Here is a 20,308-nt window from a genome sequence, read left to right as displayed (position 1 = left end):
GAGGCGATTAACAATAAGTAGTGTATCATTGAAACATTAAATTGAATTTTCTTGGCATTATCGGTACAGGACAGTTTTATAGCTACAAGGATATTTGTGAGTGGACTTTTCAGGAATATGGTTTAAAATACAGTTCAAAGGGATAGCACACCTGAAAATGTCATAATTTACACATCTTTCTTCTGTAGAACACAAGAAAATACATTTTGATAGTGTTTCAGCTGTTCATGTTCATACATCAAAAGTCAATGGGACCTAAAACAAGATAACTAAAATATACATTATGAGGTCGAAAACACTGAATAGTTATGATCTAAGACAAGTGCTGAGCGCATCTGTCTTTGGCTCAGCGCCAGCCAAAGCGCAAAAGCATGTTAGAATTTAGGCAAGGCAAGGCAAGTTTATTTGTATAGCACATTTCATACCCAATGGCAATTCAAAGTGCTTTACATAGAAATTAATTAAAACAGTAACAAATGCATGAGAAAAAAAGAGTACCATATGGGCGAATAAAAAATTAAAAACAAGCATAGTTAAAAACAGTTGTAAAGACAATAATAATAATAATTTAAAAAAATAAATAAAAAAAATGGTCAGATCCCTGATATAAAAATAAACATTCTTCAGTTTACAGCCTACAAACATGTACCATCTTTATTAGAGCACCTCTCATCCATTTCTTTCTCAAACACGTTCATAACATCCGTTTTGATCACTATTCCCTGATTTTTACTCAGTAACCTTCTTGTTAAACCCATTCTCACTCATCATACCCTCCACAGATTTACACATACTCAAACCTTATTGTCAAACTTACTATTTCCATCAAACCCAGTTTTCACTCATCATATTTAACTCAAGAGAACATTTTACAAAATTTAGCTCTTGATCACGTGATGAAACGTCTCGGTTACGTATGTAACCCTCGTTCCCTGAGGAGGGAACGGAGACGTAACGTCAGTGACTGACGAATGGGGGTTTCGCTTAGAAGCCTGTCATCTCCGAGACTAGAAAGCGCCCAATGGCAGTGCCAATGCCATGGGCATGCGAGATTTGCATGCGTAACTCCGCCTACCCACGTGGGTATATAAGGAAGTAGCTGGCATCATCGCATTATGTTTTACCTGCTGAGGAGCCAAGTTGAACTCCGTTCCAGCGGTACAGCGGATGTGGCAACGGGACGTTACGTCTCCGTTCCCTCCTCAGGGAACGAGGGTTACATACGTAACCGAGACGTTCCCTTTCGTTCAGTCACTCCGACGTAACGTCAGTGACTGACGAATGGGGGTCCCAATGCAATAACGCCACTCGGCTGTCTTCCAGTGCCCTGCACAAGCGTGAGAACCCTGATGCAAGTTAGGACGGTCAAAGGCCTCTACTTAACGCAGGAATACCAAGGTACACTGGGAGGCATATTCCAGGAGGAGATATGCGCCAAGATGCCTACCCGTAGGGAGGACTTAGGGATACACGTATGACCCCGGGGGGCTGCATACGGAAGATCACTGGGGTACCAGCCGAAGGTGGATTTTTAACCCCAGGAGGTGGCAAGGTTGCCAAGGGAATACACCCGCTCAGGGAGGCTTACGGTGGAAATACACATGTGGGGGTCGCCGGAGGGGAACCATGCACATGGGGCACCTGGCCGGACACGAGTGTCTGGGCAAGGGGCAGACTTACTGGCGTCGGCGTCGTCAGTGCTGGAGGAGCTCAGGGCTCTCGGGGAACTCACCTGAGAAGAATATCGCACATATCCAGTCCGTGGAGTGGAATGGCGAGCAAGCGAAGACACCTGAGCCAATCCATTACCGGCCACTTGTAGAGGCGAGTACAAAGTCGGATACAGGCTCCACTCGGAGGTTATAAAACCTGGCGAATGTGTTTGGTGTCGCCCAGCCTGCAGCTCTGCAGATGTCTGTCAGCGGAGCGCCATGTGCTAAAGCCCAAGAGGAGGCCACACTCCGGGTGGAATGGGCCCTGACCCCAAGGGGACATGGGCGTCCCTGCTGCTGGTAAGCCAAAACAATGGTGTCCACTATCCAGTGAGACAGCCTTTGCTTTGAGAGAGCCTTCCCTTTCAGCTTCCCACCATAACAGACAAAGAGCTGGTCTGAGGTCCTGAAACACTGCGTCCTGTCTACGTAAGCAGGCCCGAATTCCAGGCACGCTTCGTCAACCGAAAATGCCTGCAGGTCCCCTACCCTCTTGATGGAGGCCAGTGCGGTCAGGAGCGCTGTCTTCATAGACAAGAACTTAACATCTACTGACCGCAAAGGCTCAAATGGGGCCCTCTGCAGAGCACTTAGAACTACTGAGAGGTCCCAAGAGGGTACGAGAGGAGCACGAGGAGGATGTAGTCTCCTCGCACCCCTCAGGAACCTGATGACTAGGTCGTGCTTACTTACCGTTTTCCCGTCCAGGAGGTCATGGTAGGCGGCGATAGCGGCCACATAAACCTTCAGGGTGGATGGAGACAGCCTTCGATCCAACCCTTCCTGGAGGAAAGAGAGCACAGACCCGATCGGGCATTTCCAGGGGTCTTCTTGGCGAGAAGAGCACCAATTGACGAAGAGGTTCCACTTCAACGCATAGGCCTGTCTCGTGGACTCGGCCCGAGCGGAAGTGATGGTAGCCACCACCGGAGGTGGTAGGGTACTCAAACCTGCCGCGTCCCGTCCAGGAGCCACACGTGGAGGTTCCAAAGATCGGGACGCGGGTGCCACAGGGTGCCCCGTCTCTGAGAGAGTAGGTCTTGTCTCAGAGGAATTGGCCAGGGAGGGGCTGTCGCGAGGAGCACTAGTTCTGGGAACCAGGTCCGGCTGTGCCAGTACGGGGCGACCAAAATGACCTGCTCCTTGTCCTCCCTGACCTTGCACAGAACACGTGCAAGAAGGCTCACTGGGGGAAACGCATACTTGCGTAGGCCCCGCGGCCAGCTGTGCGCCAGTGCATCCGTGCCGAGCGTGCCCTCGGTCAGGGAATAGTACAGGCTGCAGTGGGACGAGTCGTGGGAGGCAAACAGATCTACCTGTGCGTCCCCGAACTGATCCCAAATCAGCTGGACCGACTGGGGATGGAGTCTCCACTCCCCAGGGATTGGCTGAACCCGTGAGAGCTCGTCGGCTGCACGGTTCAGGATCCCCGGGATATGGACAGCACGAAGGGACCTCAGGCGCTTCTGACTCCATAAAACGAGATGGCGGGCGAGTTGAGACATGCGGCGGGAGCGTAGACCGCCCTGGTGGTTGATGTACGCTACTACGGCCGTGTTGTCCGATCTGACTAGTACGTGTTGACCCTTCAGCAACGCTCGGAAGCGGTGCAGGGCGAACCGTACTGCCAGCAACTCGAGGCAATTGATATGCAGGCGGCTCTGGCTCTCTGACCAAGAGCCGGCGGCTGCATGTCCATTGCACATGGCACCCCAACCCGTGGTGGACGCATCTGTTGACACAACAACATGCCGGGAAACTCGTTCTAAGGGCACTCCTGCCCGTAGAAAACTGAGGTTCGACCACTGGGTGAGTGTCTGTCTGCAGGCCTGAGTCACTGGGACCCGGAGCGTGCCAGACCGCCATGCCCATCTCGGGACTCGATCGCGAAGCCAGTGCTGAAGCGGTCTCATATGAAGCAATCCGAGCGGCGTTACCGCGGCTGCAGATGCCATATGCCCCAGGAGCCTCTGAAACAGTTTCAGTGGAACCGCACGCTTGCTCTCTATCTGCCTGAGGCAAGTCAGCAGCGACTGCGCGCGCAAGCCGGTAAGCTGCGCGCACATGGCGACCGAGTCGATCTCCATACCGAGAAAAGAGATCCTCTGCACGGGGCAGAGTTTGCTCTTCTCCCAGTTGACCCGAAGGCCCAAACGAGCTAAGTGGTGGAGAACCAGGTCTCTGTGTTCGCACACCCGGTCCCGAGAGTGGCCCAGTATGAGCCAGTCGTCCAGATAGTTCAGGATGCGAACCCCTTGTTGCCGGAGTGGCGCAAGGGCTGCCTCGACAATCTTCGTGAAGACGCGAGGGGACAGAGCTAGCCCGAATGGTAGTACAGCATACTGATATGCCCGCCCTTCGAACGCAAACCGTAGGAACGGTCTGTGTCGCGGAAGGATGGACACATGGAAGTACGCGTCCTTCAGGTCGATCGCTGCAAACCAATCGCATGGACGAACGCATTCGAAAAGGCGTTTCGCAGTCAACATCCTGAACGGAAGCCTGTAAAGGGATCGGTTCAGGACGCGAAGGTCCAGGATCGGTCGTAACCCACCGGATTTCTTCGGTACAATGAAGTAAGGGCTGTAGAAGCCGGACTTCATCTCGGCTGGAGGGACGAGCTCGACCGCACCCTTCGCCAGTAGGGTTGCGATCTCCGCACGCATGACTGGGGCATTGGACCCCACCACGGTGTACCGGACACCCCGGAAGCGGGGAGGAGCTCGCGCGAACTGAATCGCGTAGCCGAGCCGGATGGTCCGTGCGACCCAGCGGGACAGTCCCGGCAGCTGTAGCCACGCTCCCAGGGAGTGTACCAACGGGGTCATGCGGAGCACCGGCGTACCCTCGGTGGGGCAGCGAGGCAGCGTTACCGGCCCGGACTCGGGTGGCGTAGGGGCCCGGTGTCGGGGCGGCGGTAACAGCTGCGCCCTGACAGAGGAGACCAGGGAAGGACTCGCGTTCCACTGGGGTCTGCTCTGAGAGGGGGCTGGCGACAGAGAGGGACGAGAGCGGCGTGGCCCGGGGGCGGCGCACACTGCCGTCACCGGTCTCTGTGTGCTCAGAGATGGGTATGTCAGTTCTTTCTTTAACCACATTAGGGTGCTGCCACCCCGGGGGGCGGCAGCGGAACGAAAGATTCTCCCCCGGCCCTCCACCGGGGGAAGGAGCGGCCCTGCTGCCATCTCCTGGAAAGAACTGCCCATCTCTGAGCTGTCCGCGTCAGGAGCGCCGCTTGGCCTGGCGTTTAGCGGGCCGCGGGGCTGGCGCGGACTGGGGCGGCTTCTTGCGGCGCGCTCCGCGGCGCGGCCCGGGTGAAGGCTGCTGCTGTGGCCGCGCGGGAGCGGGGGAGACCGCAGGAGGCCGCCCTCGGCGGCGAGGCAGCTGAGGCGACTGTGCCGGCGGCGCTTGGGGTGCAGCAGCGGGCCGCCGGGGCAGTATATGCTTAATAGCCTCAGTCTGCTTCTGGGCGGCCGAGAACTGTTGGGCGAAGCTCTCGACCGCACCGCCGAATAGCCCAGCCTGGGATATGGGGGCGTCGAGGAAACGAGTCCGCTCGGCGTCCCGCATATCGGCCAGGTTGAGCCATAGATGTCTCTCCTGGACCACGCATGTGGACATCACCCGGCCCAGGGAGCGTGCGGTAACCTTCGTCGCCCGGAGAGCGAGGTCGGTCGCGGCACGCAGCTCATCTCTGAGCCCTGGGTCGGCTCCACCCTCGTGCATGTCGCACAGCAACTTGGCCTGGTAGGCCTGGAGGGTTGCCATGGCATGCAGAGAAGCGGCGGCCTGCCCCGCAGCTCTGTAGGTCTTCGACACCATTGAAGATGTGAATCTACAGGCCTTGGAGGGGTGCTTAGGGTCACCACGCCAGGAGGAGGCGCTCTGGGGACACAGTTGCATCGCCACAGAACGCTCCACCGGGGGGACCCCAGTGTACCCTCTAGCCGCCGCCCCATCGAGGGCGGAGAAGGCGGAAGAGGTTGCCAAACGCTCGCGAGAAGACACGGGGGCCCTCCACGAGTGCGCAACCTCCTCATGCACTTCCGGGAAGAAAGGAATTGGGGGCACGGCAGGACGGCTGTCCTGTCGTGGCGCACCCAAAAACCAATCATCTAACCGCGAACGCTCCGGCCGGGGTGGAGGGTTCCACTCCAGACCGAGCGCCGCGGCAGCCCGGGCAAGCATGGCTGTCAACTCCGGGTCCGACTCGGACAATGCTGGCGCGCCCGGAGGCGGCAGCACAGCCGAATCCTCATCCTCGGAGGACTCTAGCCCACCTTGCGATGCGGTCACCGACATCTCATCCTCCTCTGGAGCGCCGAACGAAACCCGCGGACCGGCCGAGACCGAGGCCGCGGGCTCCATCACAACGCTCGCGGGTACCGGTGCAACAGAGGGGGGTGTGGGCCGAGGCGTGAGCGTCGGAGCTGTATTCCACACCATCACCCTCAGGTCACCCTGGCCACCAGCCGAAGAGACGCCCCGCGGACCGGATGAGACCGAGGCCGCGGACACGTCAGATCGGGGGGTGACGGAGGGGACTCTCACTCCGGCGGCCGCACGGAGATCATTGAGTCTCGACCGCAACACGGAGATGGCCATGTTCCCGCAGTGAGAACATGACTCATCCACAAGCGCCGCCTGAGCATGCTGGAAGCCCAAGCATGCCAGACAGTGCGAGTGCCCATCGGAAGAGTGTAGAGACCGGCCACACCCAGAAGCACACGGGCGAGACATCCTGAAAAGGACGTGCCACGTGTGAGCTCTTTTGTGAGAGGATTAACCTCGCAGTCGATGCCGAAGCGCCCAGGGGACCACACACCAACTGGAAACCAATCGTCTGACCAGCAGGCAGGAAGTATGTGACCGCTGGAACGCGCCGAACACCAACACCGACTGGAAGATCCTGATCGTCTCGAAGAACTGACTTAACTCAGAAGGCTTGTAGGAGTGAAGGTATGTAACCCTTGGCTCCGAAGCATTAAAACATAATGCGATGATGCCAGCTACTTCCTTATATACCCACGTGGGTAGGCGGAGTTACGCATGCAAATCTCGCATGCCCATGGCATTGGCACTGCCATTGGGCGCTTTCTAGTCTCGGAGATGACAGGCTTCTAAGCGAAACCCCCATTCGTCAGTCACTGACGTTACGTCGGAGTGACTGAACGAAAGGGAACAAAATTTAGCTCTTGATCACGTGATGCACTGAACGTTCCGATGTGAAGACTGATCACCCTGGTGGAATTGTACATCCAAAAGGGTTAACAACATTAATTAAAAAATCTTCTTTTGTGTTTGACAGAAGAAAGAAACTCATACAGATTTGGAACAACACGGGGGTGAGTAAATGATGACAGAATTGTAATTTTTGGGTGAAGTATCCCTTTAAGGTACTTAACCCTCAGAAAAGTTTTTGTCCATCTCAGGGATGAGCATTTTTTGTATTACTTATTATTTATTATTAGATAGTATTTCATTATTAGCAATAAACATTTAAAAATGTGTACTCTATCTATCTATCTATCTATCTATCTATCTATCTATCTATCTATCTATCTATCTATCTATCTATCTATCTATCTATAATGGGCAACAGGGTTAGCTTAACATAACTACAAAACAAATAAGAACATGTTTGTAATATTATAATAATTGAATGCCATCGTAACAGGATTCAATGGTCAAAGTGGACAAAAATGGTAATTTACTCACGCATATCACATTTTAGGAAGACGTTTAGGCTTACAGTTGGGTTAGATACTTCTATATTAGTGTTTTTCACTGATTTTAGGGATAATTTATTGGCATGGTTATAGGGATATACTTAGGAATATATTTTCGAACATGTATGTTTTTTCCTGAATCAAAAAAATCTGTTGACCCAGGAACTGGTGAAACTGCAAAATCAGGATGTGCTATCACAGACATGCAGAGGAGAGAACAGAACCCATATCACTGCTAATTCAGTGTTCTAGACCACTGATCTTCACTCCAACGGATCACTTGATGCTTTCTCATAACACTGGGAAGAGTGTGCTCCCAGTACACAAGGGATGCTGATCTGAGCTTCAGTGAACTGGGTAAAGTCTACTGCAAAAAAAACACAAAAAAACAACAGCTCTCTATAATCAAGTGCCAGTTTAGGCAAAATGGCTTAAAATGGCAAGTTCTGTCAGATGACATCTGGTCCTATGAGTGGAAATTAATCACTTTGAAACATGTGAATGTGTATGGGACTAAAGTATTGCAGTCACAGTTTAAAGAACGATAAGCGTAAATAAAAAAATGAAGAAAAAACAATACAAAAAAAAAACACGTAAAAATATAGTGCACAAACTGCAAAGAAAGTGGTTATGGATCAATATATAATAAGTGTGAATCAAAAAATGTAAAGCGCATTTAAAAAAATAACAACCATGAATCAAAACCTTAAGGCAGAAGCTATTTGCACTAAATGAAAACAGTGATATATTCTATTTAGATTAATTGACAATAGCAGCATTTTCTTAGCGCTGCTATATGCACTAAGTGACATTTTATTTACACAATGCTAAAGTAGCAGTTCTTTGCAATGTGAAAATAGCATTTACAACTGTATTCCTGCAACTAGCAAGTAGTGATTTTATCTACTTTTTTTAAATTTCTGATTAAATTGAAAGTTTCTTAAGCCCCTTTCACACTGCACGTCGGACCCGCAATATTCCCGGAACATTGCCGGGTCGCCTTCTATGTGAAAGCAAACACGTCCCGGGATTGATCACCGAATTGAACCCGGGTCGGGGACCTAGTTACATTGCGGTATTCGACCCGGGACGAGCGCTGCGTGAACAAAAGCCGAAACTAATGCTGCAACGTTTACGTAGTTATCGTGCGACACCTAGAGCTTGTTTTTTCAATAATACAACCCTGCAGTGCCAGAAGAGCTAGTCTGTGTTTTAAACGCAGAGAGTGTTCGTATACAAAAGAAACTCAAATTAAACAAGCAGAAATGTGCGCAAACTGGACACAAGTCGAGACCACGGAGCTCCTTACTATCCGCGCTGAAGCTGAGATCGCTCGCCATTATACGTCACATCAGGATGTCACGTGTCAACTCGACCCGGGACCGTAATGGGTTGTGTGTGAAAGCGCACATATTACGGTATTTCGCTGGCAGTGTGAATGGACCGAATCTAGCGGCCCGGGAAAAAATTCCGGGTCGCATTATCCGTGTATTTGCCGGAATCGCAATGTGAAAGGGGCTTTAGAGAGACAGCATTGTCTAGATGAAGCAAGATGCTAGTACAGTAACAATAGGATACTCAAAGTACCATACAAAACTAAATAGTGTGTCTAATGACAAAGGGTAATATTATTTTGTATTACAAAATACAACCAAAGATACTTTGCTTACAGATCATTCACGTGATCCTTCTTGCAAACGTCACTTTTTCCACCATATTTAAAACAATAGTCATTTGACAAGACTATTCATTTTGTGTATATATATATATATATATATATATATATATATATATATATATATATATATTTTTTTTTTTTTTTTTTTTTTTTTTTTTGAGAACTTAAGTATGTTTGTTTTTGCATGCTTGTATTTCAGAGTACATCACAGTTGTACATTGTGACTAACGTTATATAAACATCCAATATCGTTAAAATCACAGTTTTTTGTTTTGTCTGATGGAAGGAAGAGCGTTCGTGTGGTTGCCAGATTTCAGTTATTTTAAACCTCCAAGCAGAGCTTTTCAGTGAAAAGAACACGTATACTATCCGGTGTTTTACCTAAACATATGTACAATCTGGCAACCATATGCATGCGAGCTCTTTCTCGCGTGCGGATGATCTGAAAACACCAATAAACAAGTAGGCTGCATTTTAGCAATCTCTATTTGAGATGTTCTGCTTTAAGTGTCATTCATTCGGTCTGTGTTAATGATAGTAATGACTCTTCCAAATACAGAGCATTACATCCTATAGGGACAATTTATAGGGTTGTAAATTGACCTTTAAAACTGTATCTGGACAATTTTAGCCCTTAAATAAGCCAAATACCCTCTATGTAGATATCAAAGAGCAATTTTACATATTGTTTCAACTAATTCTAGGTCACCTTTAATGTCTGAAGAGTATAATTCACCATAGTTAAAAGTGTAAAAACAACAAAAAAAAACCACCTAACTACTTAGAGTGGCCTGCGTATTCACAACCAGTACAAAATAGCGCTGCAGATTAAGACTAGGGGATTTCCGAGGCAGATATTGACTTGGGACTATATTATGGGGAAGCACTGCTACTTGGGCGCAGAGATATCACGCAACAGCCAGAGGATGTGAGGATGAGAGCCGTGAGCCGTAAGCTGCCGCCGATTTCATTTCGCCCTGCAACTTAGTCTGGAAACCTGCACATTCATTTCTGCTGCTTCTTGTTACATAATCAATCACAGACTGGCTAATCCACCTGCCGTGCTATTGGTGGCTTTAACATGATGACGGATAGGACTATCCAATTGCGTTGAGTTATTTAAATAATGCTTGTTTATCTATCACACCTCTTGTGCAGTAGAAAATACAGATCAGACTCCCATGACCAATGTTCAGTCTTACATTAAGCTTGGTCTGGTGACAGCCAAACAACATTTTGGCATAATTATATTATTATTTGTTCAAGCATGAAAGAGAACTGGATTCTGGCATGTGTCTTTCAGACAAGGAGTGCGTTCCCTAGTTCAGGATATACTGATTCACAACCGAAGGAAACTAGGGAGCTGATTGAGATGCACCTATACAGAGAGGACATTTACAGACAGTGGCTGAATCCGAAATCGCCCCATATACCCTTAAATAGGGCGCTTTTTAAGGGGGCAGCCATTTTTAGTGGTGTCCGAAACCATAGCGGACGTTATTGAGTGCACTCATTCTATCCCACAGTGCACAGCAATTACGAGTGTTCAGCCGATGTACACTCAATGGCTGTCCGGATTCACTCATTTATTTTCATTCATTCCTTCAAGTGAACTAATGTAGAGCATTGTGAATAGTGAACTCATCCAGTGTGTTCTTTTATCTATAATGGTTTAAAAGCATTTGCATAAATAAGAGTGTGATCCTATAATGTAATGCTAGCCAACGGACGACATACGAAACAGAGCTAATTTTGACAGCACTATTCGTAAACATTTGCCTAATGCCAATCTACGGTCTTCTTTAGGTGTTCACAAACAACGTCTACTTTGATGCTCAAACACTTCCCAGAAAGCACGCATGTTTGGGCCACATGTGGGTTTTATCTGGCACATATGCCCCAGATATGGCATGGCTGAACAGATATGGGCCAGAATGTGACCATATTTGTTTTGCCATAACTTTAAAAATCGGCAGGAAATGTTGTCTTGGTTCACAACTCATTTTGAGGTATATGGCCCAGATAACAATGTACACATACAGGCCATAATGTGTTTGAGCTATGGCACAAAGTGAGAAAGGCTGACTTGTGGTAAACCTTTGGATTATATATGGAAAAACACAGGACACCTGAAATCAAGCGCAGCTGACAGCCGAGGTTCCACACCTCAGGTGGTTGCATCTCATTAGTGGAATGAATCTGACTGATACGGCACCATTTTCTCATCTGCTCTCATGAGTTTTCGGTCACACATATCTTCAGGTAAGTGAAGTTTTAGCATTTCAAAGCCTTTTAAGGATATTTTGTGGAGCATTATGTATTTGTTTGAGGAGAGTGTCGAATTAGCCTCAGTGGAGTGTATTTTCTATTTCAATCCCATATGTAATGCAGCACACAGTCACGGAACGAGTCATTGATTGATGATTTAAAACTCCGGACTAGTTTTCTTGCATGCGTCCGTTTTTAAACGCGCCTCAACTATCGCACAGTCTGACATTTATGATCTTACAGTGTGACATGGCTTACAGTACTGATTCCGCTTTTACAGCCTGACAAGGAACAATCGTGAAGGATATAATAAATCTGACAGTGTGCACCCAGGTTTAGTTTTGTTGCGGCCGTGACCTATAGTAACTTTTGGAAACGCGAGTGTGTTGTGGCCATGAGATCTTTTGAGGGGAACGACATCTTTTTGTTCGCTTCTATGAACTTAAAGCGATGGTTAACCCAAAAATGTATATTCTGTTATTTACTCGCCCTAAGGATTTATTGAATGCGTGATAAATTTATATTACTCGGTTTTTAGGGCGAGTAAAAACCTAAAAAAAAAACATTATATATAACTATATATATATATATATATATATATATATATGTTATATATAATGTGTTATATATTATATATAAATGTTTTTTTGGAGCAAAATTTTTTTATTAATAAATCAATAAATTCAAATCTTAACCTGGCTAGTGATGCATTACATGGATTAAAAAAAAAAAAAAAAAAAGTGACAATAAATGACCGAATTATATTTTTGGTTGAACTATCCCTAGTTTTAACTTTTATTTTAATCATAATTATGCAGACCTTATCTTCCAGGCTGTATTGCTGTTAACATTATTTAAATTTAACTTATTGCAGGTGCAGTTGGTTGATACAACGTGAGTCCCAGAAACACACGTCCTGATTACTGATTAGTGTCAAAATTTACCAGTGTGAGTGCCCGTGCTCACCACCAGGGGGCACTCCAATCCGGACTGTCATTCTATCAAACTACATTACCCATTATCCTTTGCCCGGACTCAGCACTCACTGTTTACACCTGTGTCTCATTATCCTGTTTTCTGCCTGGTTATCTCTGTCATTCACTGCAATGTCTTGTTTTGTGTACACTGCATTTCTGAGCATTTTCCCTGGTTTCATGTCACTGGGTTTATTGTATTTCTTGCCTGTTTCCCAGATTACCCGTCTCTGTCTTGTTTGCCTTTTTGGGCTGTTTGCTTGTGTATGACCTTTTGCCTGCTTTTGACTATGATTGTGGATTACCCTCTTAATAAATACTGCATTTGGATTCTCAGAGCGGTTCTTTACAAGAGATTATTTACCTTGTGAAGTTGTTGTTCGTTATCTTTAGTAAGTTACTGTGATTCCCCCCTCCCTTCTACTTTAACTCTCATTGCTAGTTTAGCATTATACACACTTGAAATTTGGTGTAAAATTAAGTCTAGACTCTTTGAATGTTATTTATATTAATATAAATGGTTTCTGAGTGACTAAACAGTTGTCAAAAGTAAATTATTGAATACATTTTTGTTGTTGAGCGTTTTATTTACCATGTAGTTAATAAGACTTTTACATAATGATCAAAGTTGCATGTGGGCCACCAACCCGTTCTCACTCCCAAGGCGTCAAAATCCGAAGCATGGTCAAGTGCCTTCCGCGTCACAATTAAGACGCTAAAGGTGCCCCTGGGCGTCATTTTGCGACGCGCTGGGTGCTCCATTCATTACAATGATAAACCTTTGGCGTCATAAACAGACGCATTTAATTATTTGCGTTTATAAAAGCAGACATGATTTTATTAATATTTAAAGGCTACTTTTATATTTTGGAGCAACTAACTCCACTCCTACCCTAAACCTACCCATATCTAAACAATATAAAACACATAACAGGCAAATAAATGTACAGACACAGGTATTTATTGCAAAAACTGACCAAAGCAGTATAAAAGTATTAACTCATGTTGCATTTCAAGTCTTCTGAAGTCATACGATATCTTCATGTGAAGAACAGAGTCGATCTTGATGTTTTAATCGCTGAAATGATGATCCCGCTGCCCCGTGAACGAACTCATTCATATCTCATTCAAATAATTCAAAAGACTCCTGAGCATGACGCAATCGGTCACAAGACACACGAGAGCCAATGACATTTTACAATCAATGCTGACGTAATGACGCAATTGGTCACAAGACATACGAGAGCCAATACAATTTTACAATCAATGCTGACGTAATGACGCAATCGGTCACAAGACACACGAGAGCCAATGACATTTTACAATCAATGCTGACGTAATGACGCAATTGGTCACAAGACATACGAGAGCCAATGACATTTTACAATCAATGCTGACGTAATGACGCAATCGGTCACAAGACACACGAGAGCCAATGACATTTTACAATCAATGCTGACGTGATGACGCAATTGGTCACACGACATACGAGAGCCAATGCAATTTCACTATGAAATCTCACGTAACGGGTGCCAATATTTGAAATTTGATGTGTTTGTTGATGATCTTCTGCGGATGGAGATGCTGATCGCTTTTGGGGATTTTCTTCATGCAAATCAATCGTTTGGCCTCGGAAAACTTGGATTATTTAACTTTTTTGAATAACTCGTGGATGCAGTCGTATGTTATATCCTGTGTTTTATATCATGTTCAGACAAATGGGTAGGTTTAGGGATGGGATGGTGTTGGGTTACATGTTAAGCATGTCTAAACAGCGTAAACAAAAAAAATGTAAATAAAATTATGCTTGCTGATTAAATTGAAAAACACACTCCAACATGTCATAATGGCAAAATTATAAACTAATACAATTTCACCATGACGATAACATTACTAATACCCAGCGCGTCTGTGTATGACGCCAAAGGTTTCTCACTAAAATGAATGGAACACCCAGCGCGTCGAAACATGACGCCTTGGGGCACCTTTAGCGTCTTTATTGTGACGCAGAAGGCACTTGACCATGCTTCGGTTTTTGACGCCTTGGGAGTGAGAATGGGTTGGGGCCACATAAGGGCCATTAGATTTTAACAAAACTCAGCCATACTAAAATTCCACATAAAGCCGGGCATACACTGTGCGATTTTCGTCCGATTTCGAGCCGAATTCTGACTCGTGCGACTCTTTTTTTGGGTCGGGCCGATTTTCAGGTATATCGTGCGTCGTTTGTCGCGAGGTGTTCGTGCAGTGTACAGGGGGAAACGAGGGGCGACAAACCTCTCACGATCGGGAATCGGATGGTCGGATGAATTTCTGGCATGTCAGAAATTCTGCTCGCCCCTCGTGAGGTTATCGCACAGTTGAAGCAAAGCCACGAACTGACTGCCCTATTTCCCCTCACTGCGCGAAAGCAGAAGTTCAACCATTTAATTTTTAAAAGAATTAAGGAAGAAAACGAAAAGAGGGAGATCTTTAATTATGTAGGCAGCTATCAAATAACAGAAATTAAGTAAACTGTTGTGCCTCGTTTGTGTTGTATATATCCAGTGCATCTTATTCATTTAGCTAGTTGATCATTAATTTAGCCTACTTGTTTTACTTTCACATTTTTGTATTTTTTTTTTTTTATATTAATTAATATTTCGCCTAGGCCTACTTAATCTTATTATGACGGAAAGTGGGAACCGTTGTCCATCTTGACACAATGTCATGTTGCAATATTTTCTTTTTCTTCATGAACGCGAGTCAGTGGATATCATGCAATGCGCAGTTTAAACGCAGTCTCAAACCCAGTCATTTATTCACTACAGAAAGTGAAAGCAAAATCTGACAAGCTTTCGGCGCATATTCTCAGACAACGAGAGATAAACATACTGATAACGTAGCCTATTGCCTTTTCTTTCTTATTTATTTTCTTAATATTTCTATTTTGGTCCATATTGTGAGAAAAAAATAGAAGAGAAGTAGGCCCATTTTGTGTTAAACAAGTTGTTTTTAGATAAATCTGCTCTTACTTTTCATTGAGACAGACATTATTATTGCAGTGTTCTGACATTATAATCATATAATTATAGACCTATAATTCCTTGTTTAATCGGGCTAAATGTTTTTAAATAGTGAGGAGTATCTATCTATTATTTTATTATGCAGTGTGTCGATTATGCATTAATGTTGGGGGGAGGGGACAAATTTATGTAATATTTAATAATAAAAGTAGGCCTACTCTTTTAATAATAATAATTTTATACATAAATTCTAAATCCTCTTGATATCAATAGCTGATGCATTTACCTCTCTATAATACACCATGGTCTATCGTCGCCACTGGGGTTTTATTGCGCATTTTTCACCCGTACAGTGTGAGCAGTCAAGACGCGCTCGACGGTCGGACCGCACAGTGAGAGCACATCAATCGTGAGCTTTGGCTTTACATTGCATTCGATCTACTCGTACAGTGTGAGTAGGTAACCTTGCTGAAAACGCATAGAAATCGCACAGTGTATGCCCAGCTTAAGGGCCACATAAAATTGTATTGTTTGGTGGAGTTTGGTGTACTTCCAAGGGATGAAGACTCATGCTGATGTTACTAACTGTGGAAAACCGTCCTTTCACTACATGTAATGCTATGTCCTCTATCAGCAGCAAGCCACAAGCCCCGAATCAGATGTAAAACATCCATCATTTCTGATTTCAAACCAACTCTCACAAAAAAACTATTTTGAATTGAAATCAGAGGTGCATGTTTTAGATTTCTGTAGCAGACAAATGCAGAGGTCTGTGCACGCCACTGCTGCAGGAGATTGTCCATAAAATAATTAGTTTTGATAAAGTTGCTCCTAAACATTAACAGGATAGGTTAAAGAATGTTTTAAACATCTGATTTATTCGATATAGGGTCAAAACTGTGATGGTAACCACTATAAGTGGCCATGTGCTGGCAGCGGAAACTTCTCTGATCAATGGCTGAGTGGAACTGCCCACGGGTTGGACATGAGGTCAGCTCCTGAAAGGATGATAAATGCAGACAAAGTAAAGAAGCAGATGAGGGCGAGGGGGAACTTTCAATGTGCTCTCTGTCACAGCACTTTAACAAGGACAAAACCTGTCACACCCTAAAGGCAGGATGGAGGGTTCTCTTCAATCTCTGTCTCTCTCAAGGTGGAAGTTATGGTAATTCTCCTGGACTGTAAATGATAGAATGAGTTGAAGTTTTCTCTCAGGGGTTTGGGGGTGTTGATAAGTAACACTGGTCTGGGAGGATTACATCAGCATGATTTCACAAAGAGTAAAGCCAAAGCTCATTTAGAAGACCTATAGGCCTACTCGATTATGGCAAAATCATAATCACCATCATTTTGCTTTGCTCAAAAGTTCAATGCTAAGCGAGATATTTTATTTAACAGAAGTTCCCTTTCAAAGCCTACAGCAAACGGCCGGTTTGGACTACAGCAGGAAGTGCAGGGATGGAATGACGTCACTAGAACCGTTTGTTGACTAACCCTCCGCCCACAAGAACACGCAAAATAGGGGGCGTGGTCTTGTTGCTCTCCCACGTGGAGAAGAGCGCGCATTCAGCGCTTGCATCTCCCCGTTATGGTAAGAGGCGGGACCTTTCCGGGCAAGGTGCGCTAAGCTGCTGTCCAATCACAACACGGGAAGTGCTGGCCCAATCAGAACTCGTTACGTGTTTCTGAAGGAGGGACTTCATAGAACAAGGAAATCATCAGGCCGTTTTTAGGACAGAGGAAACAGCGCTGTACAGATAAATTGTGTGAAAAATACTGTGTTTTTTTACACACAAAACATGAACTCATGTTATATTGCACACCGTAAACATAATCAAAGCTTCGAAAACACGCGAAGAACGGGACCTTTAAATTCACGATTACTTAACACCAGGGCCGTGCACAGGGGGGTGGCCCGGTGGCTAGAGCCACTGCCCCTTTGCCCTCATCGGCTAAGGTGCCCTTCTTGCCCCCTTCCCTCCCTCAACCTCAGAGGATTCCCATAAAAGCGTTCTGTTCCGCTAAATATCCACTAATTACACTAATCCGTTCCGTGTTTTCCCAATCGCTCCGCAGCATCGCGTGGCTGTGTCCTCTCTCTGTGGAGACGACAGTTCCAGAATGTCGTCCCATTAACAGGTATATTCCAAACTACAATCCACATTACAGACAGTGGTTGATCCGCAGAATTAGTAGTTTGTTTCAACAGAGCAAACATGGATTCAAAGCTCCAGCATGCCAGCGGGTAAATCGTCATATACTGAATACTGAATATTTAGCTGACAGTTTGTCACTCTTTAACTTCTGTAAAATAGATTTCCAATTATAATCCATTTTACGAGTTAATACTAGTATCTATAACATACGTCATATTTATGATATTATTTAGAGCATATTAATCGTATACACAATAAAAAAAGGTAATACAGGCTATTATATAAATGAGTTGTATCAGGGTACAATGGGGCAAAAGCACACCCTAATCAAATGCATAAGAAAAACAAATGCTTTTTCTTATGCATTTTTATCCCTATTTTAATTCCTTTCTATGTAAAGCACTTTGAATTGCCATTGTGTATGAAATGTGCTATATAAATAAACTTGCCTATAATAATAATGGCAACTTTTTCAAAAAAGTTCATACTTGTGCAAAAATTCTCTAGCAACGTTTGCAGCATTTTCTGTTTATTTTGATGATTAAAATAATTAATTATTATTCAGTAAATATTAAAATGTTAATATAATTTTTTTTTTTTTAATACAGACACAAATGTTTAAGTAAATAATCTGAAAATATTGAATGTATGAGATCCCATAATAATTTAATAAAGTTTTATCATTACAATATGTTATTGTTATCGTAACAACTAAATATATTTGTATTATATGATATTATTATCATATTTTTATTATAAATATGATGTAACCTCTAAGATGGACACCCAACTTAAGATATTTACCAGCTGAATCTTAACCATGTCATGTCAACAAATGGAAGTCAGTCAGCTGTTTATCATCATGTTAATTATGCCTTTTACCCCAAATACCATACTTTTACATATTCTGTTATTAAAAAAATGTTGCGTATGATTTACATAAATCATAAACAAGACCTTTGACTCAAAATATATTCAATAATTTTAGTGATTCTCATTTGCTACTTAAATCTCCAATAAAAAATAAAAATAGAAAAGAGATCAAATTAGCACAGAATCGACTTTTTGGAAGAATTATTAGAACAACATAAATTCAATTAACACAAAAGCCTAACAATTGTATTTACAGTATGATTGTAAAAGGTTTGTTATTCATTCTCTATATTAAAAGATACTCAACCCCTTTATAGTGCCGAGTTATAGTTTCGGAGAGTTTTTTTCGAGTATGGGTCGGCTTGACGTCGATAGAGCGGAAGGTCCTTGTATGGGCCATACGGGCTCTATTCCCGGTAGGGTGCGCGCGCGCGTAACTAGAGCGAGAGAGGAAAAGCACGCCCATAAACACTCTCTCAGCTGCAGATCCAGTCGTCCGTGAACACTTATGTCGGTTATAGTCCGCGCCGTGCTCCACTTCATTCCTATGAGGGACATCAAGCGACTTCAACGCTTCAGCACAGCATTCCGGGAAGGCAGCGCTGCATTTGAACCGATTTGAACGCAGAAATGACGGGAAGCTTCACAACATCGCTTCAGTCGCGTCTCAAAGTGGATCTCCACCGTTCACTGCTGTCACAGGACTTCACCAAATCATACCAAAGAAGTGTGTTTTTGACGGAGCGGTCCCAGCGATAAAGATTCGGTCCTGCTTTGGAAGCAGCTGGTGAGTAAAACTGCTTCAAATGTCTGTGCTGTTGGCTATCGTCGCGTGAGTAAACATCAGTAAACGACACGATCGCGTGCTTCGTCATTCAAATGCGCTAACCGTTACTCCATTGTTGTTCTATGTATAACGTTACACTAGTCTGACGTGCAAAACCGTTTTGCTTGCTACTGCTAAGGTTTAGTCGCATACAATAGTCCATAAACCGAATCATGTCCTCATAAACTACGAGTAAACACACACAAATGTTGACAGGCCACTAAATACAGTACATACCACAGAGACGGACGTCCTGCTGTTGCTGTTTCTCCTGTTCAATTTATTTCAGCCTCCGAATCTGCTTCTGGATCATATCTGTATTAGCTGAGCTCGATAGCCATGGGTTTCTCCACACTTGAGGACGTCACCGCTTTGTGCGCTCGTCATTCTTTAGCTCCGCCCACACAATACGCCTCCAGGCGCTCGTTTTTTTCCGAAAGACTCGGTACAGCCCATATTTCTTTTATAAATAGAATAAAACTAAAGACTTTTCGGAGATATGAACGATGGAACACTACTCTATACACTCTAAAAAATGCTGGGTTAAAAACAACCCAAGTTGGGTTGAAAATGCACCGACCCAACAATTGAGTTGTTTTAACCCAATGGTTGAATTGTTTTAACCAGATGTATATTTAAATAAGTTTTTTTTTTTATTATTGCAAGCAAAAATAATCAGTGGGGAAAATTGTGAGTTACTCTATTCTGGTTTCTTAAATGTATTCTTTTTATAGAGAAAACATCTATTGAAATTATAGGGTTACTTCAACGATTAGCATATGGCTTTGTATCTGTAGAAACTCTGGAGTATATTCGAATGATCGTGCTCCTCCCTCTCATATCCCCCTGAGACGAGAGGTTTATGCATTTTATTTCTGGACAAATTACTCCGGTGTATTACTCCAAATAACATCGGTAAAATGTTTGGCCAGATGCTAAAGACTACAGCCGGCAGAGGGAGCTATTTCCGCATGTTTTCAACTCGCACATGAGGGATGGGGTCGCACTCACAGCTCAGTCAGCTCAGGCATTCATGGAAACGGTGCGGCCGGCAGAGTAAAGTGACTTTTTTATCTTCTCCTATGAA

Source organism: Pseudorasbora parva, chromosome 2, assembly GCF_024679245.1.
Source record: "Pseudorasbora parva isolate DD20220531a chromosome 2, ASM2467924v1, whole genome shotgun sequence".
NCBI lineage: Eukaryota > Metazoa > Chordata > Actinopteri > Cypriniformes > Gobionidae > Pseudorasbora > Pseudorasbora parva.
Note: the sequence above shows the minus strand (reverse complement) of the source record.